General features: G+C 34.0%; 1 long non-coding RNA gene across 1 annotated transcript; it reads right to left on the bottom strand.

Annotated features, from left to right (window-relative positions):
* Positions 1-2,280: 2,280 nt before the first annotated feature.
* On the bottom strand, positions 2,281-6,130 carry LOC140856998 (uncharacterized). The gene is made up of 4 exons (XR_012140489.1): positions 5,183-6,130; positions 5,019-5,106; positions 4,827-4,899; positions 2,281-2,648 (listed from the first exon to the last, which is right to left on the bottom strand). It is a non-coding gene; the product is annotated as an uncharacterized lncRNA (long non-coding RNA).
* Positions 6,131-6,896: the final 766 nt, after the last annotated feature.

The raw sequence follows: 6,896 nt of genomic DNA on the forward strand, positions 1-6,896 counted from the left end.
AGGAAATTAGTACCTCAGTCTTTATTGATTTTTTTCTTAAAAATAATTAGTACGCATCCCATTTTGATTTTCTTCTTAAGAAAATCCAGCACCTCTCTTTTTGATTTTCTTTTCTTCCCTTTTGCGTATGCCCAACTCTTAGGCATGACATCCAACTTATTTGGGCATCCTTAAGAGAGAAAGAGGGGAGGCATGAGATATTTAGCGTGAAACCCTTTTGACACTTATCCAAGAGACATGACAGAAAGAGAGGCATCCTTTTCTTATGCATGAGATTTTTTAGGATGAGAGAGAGGGGCGCTAAATAGGCTTAGGTGCTAATCCTTCTCTTGATGGGATTCCTTGAGGTGTGAGGTTTCTCCACATTAAAACCAAGAGGTGTCCAAAATCAACATGAATACCTTAGGGGGCATTGGATCTAATCCAAAAGGGACAAGAGATCTTATCTCTATTAGGCGTGAGAAAGAGTCCAATAGGCGTGGACTCTTGTAAGGGGTGCCTCCTTTTTCTTTTACATATGAAAAGTGGCATTGAGTTATTAGGTGGCGCCATCATTTGCGGAGAAATCCTTCTATAAGTTAATCATCTTTTAAGGATAGAGTCCCAAGTTGTCTAGATTTTGACCAAATCAAAATCTTTATCTTATAAGGAATGCGAGTTTGGACCAAATCAAAATCCTTATCTCATAAGGAGTCCAATTACATTTGGGTTTAATCATGTCAACTCTTTGACATATCAAATTATATCCAATCATCTGATCAGACACAATCTCTTTGTGTGTGATCTCATAGGTTCTATTTTGTCTGGTAGTGAGAAATATTGTGATCTCCATCAATAATATCATTGAAACTCCTTTCAATGGGTTAAATAATTTCAACTCACTCAATGAGAATTATTGACTATCAAAATAATTCTCATGAGTCTCACAATCCACCAATAATACTTAGTAGTATGTATTGGCATTTTAGTAGAATGGAATAGATAAACCTCTAGGTGCAGTTACTATATAATAAGGTCCTTTTATCACAAGTCCCGATAAGATGGAGGTCATGAAATTTCTCATCAAATTTCATCATCTGTCATATATTAAATTTATTCGACTCGAGTTTTTTATATAAAAACTATAAAAACTCTTTTTCATATTCACACTGTCTTGGCTAAGACTTTTGAACTTGGTTTTATAAATTACATAGGACTAACTTCTTTATCTACTAAGGATGATAGATCTCATATAGGTACACATCTTATTTCTACAATGAACTTACTATAGCTAACATGCATCGCAAAGATCCATATGGCTAGGAGATCAAGTGTACGTGCAATCAAACTATAGCAATCCTATTGTGAATAGTCGAGGCACCGCAGGTCAAAGGACTAGTCATATTATTTCAACATCGACCAGATCACTGATGAGTGAGTTGACATTTAAGTAACTTTTCGTATTGATCATGTTCTGTATCCTTATTCTCTAACAACCACCTGCACTCTCACTCCAGTATCCCCACACTATAAGCTCGAGACTCATCTATCCTAAAAGAAGAAGAAATCTGTGCACCAATCTATCCAAATTAACACAAGAAAATAGGTCTTCACTAGTATAAAAAAATATTGCTAAAAATTAGAAATAATGTCGCTAATACTTTAAGCGGCAGTTTTATCAAATGTTGAGTTAATATTGCCAATAATCGTGTCACTGATTCATCATCATGAATCAACGACATTTTCATTATGCTACTAAAAGGCTATTTATAGTAGCACTTTTTTTTAGTATTTACCAACATTCTAATATTGCTGCAAATTCAATTAGCCGCACAAAAAATATCGCACAAAAAATGCTACTAAATCATATAGCGGTACTAAAAAATGCTACCCAAAGATCAGATAAAAAGGAATGGAGCAAATAGCGACGGTACAAAATGCTGTTGAATATTAATTGGTGGCATTTAAAAATGCTAGTAAAAAAATTTAAATCATAAAGGTAGATTAATCGATGCTTTTATATGCCAATAATATCTTTATAATTTGATTTTATAAATATCTTTTTGCAACATTTCATACGCTAGTGATAGTTATTTGAATGATTAAATAACATTATTTTATTTAACATGTATAGAACCTATTTGAAATATATATTAGATGTTCATTAATATATTATAAAATAACACATCCTACAATCAGAATTATGAAATTGAAAAGTCCTCTTAATAAAACCACCCACATAAATCAAAAATTTTCTTATTGATAATTTATGGAAATAGTAAAAACATCTCATAGATCAAATTGAAACTATAAATTCAATCTTAAAATAAAAACATAAATACTCCACAAAATAAACAAATCCAAAGTACAGTTCTTTAAAAACTATGTACACAAACATGGAAAAAGAAAACTAAATTCCAAAGGCTCTCGTCGATATACTTGTAGCTCTTGCTTCAAGGCCCGAACCTCCTCAGTGGTTTCAATTGCCTTCCTTATGGCCTCGACATGATTTTTGTTCTTGCCCCAATAGTTCTCAGGTGAGAGACCCAGTCCTACCATTCGAATATGCCTACTTTGCTCTTGTCCCATGACTATTGCATATAGATCATCAGGAGCGGCACCTTTTTTATTAAGTCAAGATTATGGACAGCAGTCTCACATAGCTCATCCTGAAATAGAAAATCAACAATTTAGATTATTATAGATCATAGAGAAAATTAGATGAATCCTATTATGTATTTTTTATTAGCAGACTATCATAGTCAGATCTTCAAACTTTTCTTGGCAGACTTCATTATAATCATAGAGGATTATCACTTTCGAGAAGCATACCATCTTCAGCTTCTACTTGTTCTTGCTTGCTAGACTCACTTATAACAAATACCAAGAAACATATAGTCACAGCTCTAAATATCATAGAATGGAAGAAGATGATGGAGGCTAAGGCTTATAATTCATGTCAAAGTAAAATTATTATTCTATTTTTACATTATGGTATTGCAAGATCAGTCATTATTATACAAATGAAATTTTTTTGCTACATATTATTGCTATTGCCTAGTGCATTGACAAAATTTAGTCTTTTTCCTACTTAGGGGCCATTAAGAGTGCTTCTCTTGACCAATTGAAATGTTGTCGATAGCTTCAAAAGCTAAGGCAGTGCCATGCGTGCCGTGCCATGCTGTGCCATGCCAATGCAAAATGTGCTGTGTCATGCCAATGCAAAATATGCTATGACATTGTACCCTTAATCCTACTCATATAGAATGGTGCTATTTAGGTTAAGCAAGTCATAATATGTATATATAGGCATAGCCATATAAATTGGTTGTATTTAGAGCCACTTTGTTGGATTTGTTCCTTTTCTGATGTAGCATTATTGTTTTTCACCTAATGAATCAGCAAGGTCTTTGTCATTTCTTTTCCTAATTATGACTTAACTCAGAATATGATTGTATTGAACTAAATATTTTATAAACCGTTGTTAGGTATCTCATCCCCTGTCTTAAGCAACCTTCTTGATGTCATTTTGGCCATATGTTAAGTACTAGCACTCATGTGACTAGGCTTTAATAACTTCAGCAGCATCCTTTTTTTGCACACCATGCATTGTGTGCAAGAAGAAAACCATGTTTCTGTGCATGATTTCTTGATCCTAAAATCTATGTTATTTTGGTTCTAGCATGGATGCAATGTAAAGGTTATCAACTAAGCATATATTCTTTTTATTGCTGAACTATAGTTTGCAAAGGAGCATGGCTCTCTGACTAATTTGAGCTCATCAACATTTTCTTTAATGGGTGAGGATCACATATTATCAAATTCTGTTCAATTCAGACTGAATTAAGAGTCAATACTTTCTATATACTAATCAAGAATCAAGTAGTGTAAAGGTTGTCGAGTCACATTGAAGCAAGAGGCATTGGTTCCATATCTTAGTAATCAAACAATTCATAAACATTTCTAAGTAGTTGTCTATTTAGTTTTAAATAAATTGGATCTGCTAATAGCACTTTCATCTTATGGTTATGTAACATGTATTGCCCATGTTCTGTTTCCAACTGAAATACTGACGGCACAAAGTAAATATAATTCTGTAATCTGTGTTTACAATTCAGGGAAAAGTTGATAATTACATATATCATCAGAGTTGGTTTTGTACATAGCTTTCTACAAAAGTCATATCAAAACATTCCAAGTGGATAATGATGAAAGATTGTCAAAACTATTTTCATGAAGTTTGCATTCAAAGAGTATCCAGAAAGGTAGAAGGTAAAAAATTCAGCTAAGTGAAAAGATGAAAGAATCATGCATGTAAAGGAGAAAAAAGTTTGATAGGATGAATGCAGGAATACGAAGAAACAGAATGGAAAATTTTAAAAGAGTGTTCATCTCAGGAAATTTCATGATTGTCAGAAAAAGAAAAGCGTAGTATTTAGTAGGAAATGCTACTGTTTGGATGGAATATTTAAAAAAAAAAATTAAAAAGTTCAATATTTTCCTAGTTATTTTAAAAGGATTTAGATGTTACAAGCATACCACACTTTCAGAAACTCCTGGAAGGGATAAGGAAAGGTTTCTATGGGCCACAAAGATATGATCTTTTGCCAAATCACCATTCCCCAATCTTCCATAAGTTAGTTCTCCCTGAGTTTAAATGAATCAAGTAAGTAGATCTATTTAAGTTCATGGACACAAAATGATGCAAATGTTGGTACTACCATTAAAAGAATGATGAAAATACATTGAATAATGAAAAAAAAAATTCAATTGTTCTGGATGTAAATAGGAAATATGACTACAACACTACCACAGAACACTTGCATACAGGTGAAGAATGTGATTACCTTCAATGAATTGTTGCATCCATTAAGTATGGTGGATTATATATATCTTTCCAACCTTTAAATCCCAAGGGGGCTGTACTGAAACATTTTCAGTATACATCAAGCAGAACTTATTGGAGCGAAAATAAGGATATTCGTCTCCAGTAAAGAATTAGCTTAAAGTACCCAAATCAAATAAACAATACCAAATACCTGCATCGCAAAATCCTTATATAGAATATGCTGCATTCCGTGCAATGCTTTGGCAGTAGCATATGCGTACCCATGGTAGCAGAAGAATCTAATGAGCAACACCCTGGCCCATTACTAGACTTGAAATAAAATCAAAGCATAATATATGAGCTATTAATCCTCACCATTTCTATTACCCATCAAAAAGCCTTGTCAGTCTCTGGATCCTCTTTCATTTTTATAGAGATATTCATCGAAGTGGGAGCAACCTTTTCTGGCCAAGACTAAAGTGTGTTCAATTTAATAGCATGAAGATTAACATCAAGCAACACTATTATATCATAGCAGAAAAATTGGAAAATCTGTCACCTACTAAGAGCAAATAATTACACGAAAGAGAGATAGAATGGAAATAAAATTATCAACCTACCATGCTTAAATAGCAACAACCTTCTAGATCCTGGCACAAACCGTTCAATCTACATTTTGAATAACAGTAGAAGAATTGCCAATTGGGTCAATATTTAGTACCAGAACATTTTCTTCAGATAGAATTTGCTTATTATGTTTCCACATTCAGATGGTTTAATATAGGAGAATCGATGACAAAAACCTCAAGATCTCAGTTACCTATAGAGCCGATCAGATTGAATCAATGGCAGAAACCTTGGTTCAAGCTTTAAAAGTGATCGATGGAATCCTAGGAATGGCCTCCCTCTGGGCCTCCCACTTCCAGCCCTTCCCCAGATAATCCAAGAAATTTTTTGCTGCCCTCCTCATCCCTACCCTCTTCCACACCATCAGCCACATATCTGCTGCATCTCCTTCTCCTTGGTTGCTGTCTCTCCACCCCTATCACCAAGGCCTCTAAGCTTCTCTTTTTCACCATCTTCTTCACTTTCCTTGATCACTTTCATCATAAACATCAGTCTCTATATCCACCAATTCATTGCCGGCTGCTCCCTCACCGCCATGATTTCCATCAATGCCCGGGGCCTCTCTGGGTTGCTCTTCCTCATCTCCAACATTGGCTTCGTCCTCTGCAACATCGACTTCAAAAGAACCTCTATGGTTTCTCCCACATTAATGGCCTCAATCGATTGTCCTGGACCTTCTCGCACAAAATATTTCCTTTTTGGTCTTCCCTCTAAAATTAGAATTTCGAGCCGCACGTGAAACCTAATTTAGATGCAAAAATAATAACCGTGATGGTCATTGACGGCACATGTTTATTATGTGTCGCAATAAGTTATTGGGTTTTTTAGCACTATAAAATTAGGATCATCAATTTCAAAAAAAAAAAAAACCAATATTTTTCATATATGCTGCCAAAGATCGCTATTTTCATAAATTATTATAGTGATATTAATTATTATCCTCACGATGATTCATCGATCGAGAGCAATTTAAGAATTAATCACCATGACACATGCCTCAAATTCTCAACTCTTGAGAATGTGTCATTATCTTATTAATTCTTTGGATGATTTATAGATGCAAATAACATAAATAAAATTAATAATCTAATAATATTAAAAAATATTAGATACAAAATTATATCTTAGGATAAATATATATCAGCTTGATTGACTTTTAAGACATACATCTAACAATCATCATACTACTTCTGCTGATGGAGTTGGCAGAAAGCCACCAATATACTTGTAAGGATTCATGACATTCCTATATCCCATACATAGGATCTATAAGATACCTCTCCCCATCATCGGAACAGAATGATGCTACTAATACCGCAAATGATACTACTTATCCTACAAGTACTTTAGATGGTGATCTATCATTAAATCAGATACCAGAGATTAGTCCACCACCATCTGCATCATCCAGGACAAGAGAGCTAAATTAAAGGATTCAAGAGCCTGCAGATCCATCAACAAG

This window comes from Elaeis guineensis, chromosome 4 (genome assembly GCF_000442705.2).
Source record: "Elaeis guineensis isolate ETL-2024a chromosome 4, EG11, whole genome shotgun sequence".
Classification (NCBI taxonomy): Eukaryota; Viridiplantae; Streptophyta; class Magnoliopsida; order Arecales; family Arecaceae; genus Elaeis; species Elaeis guineensis.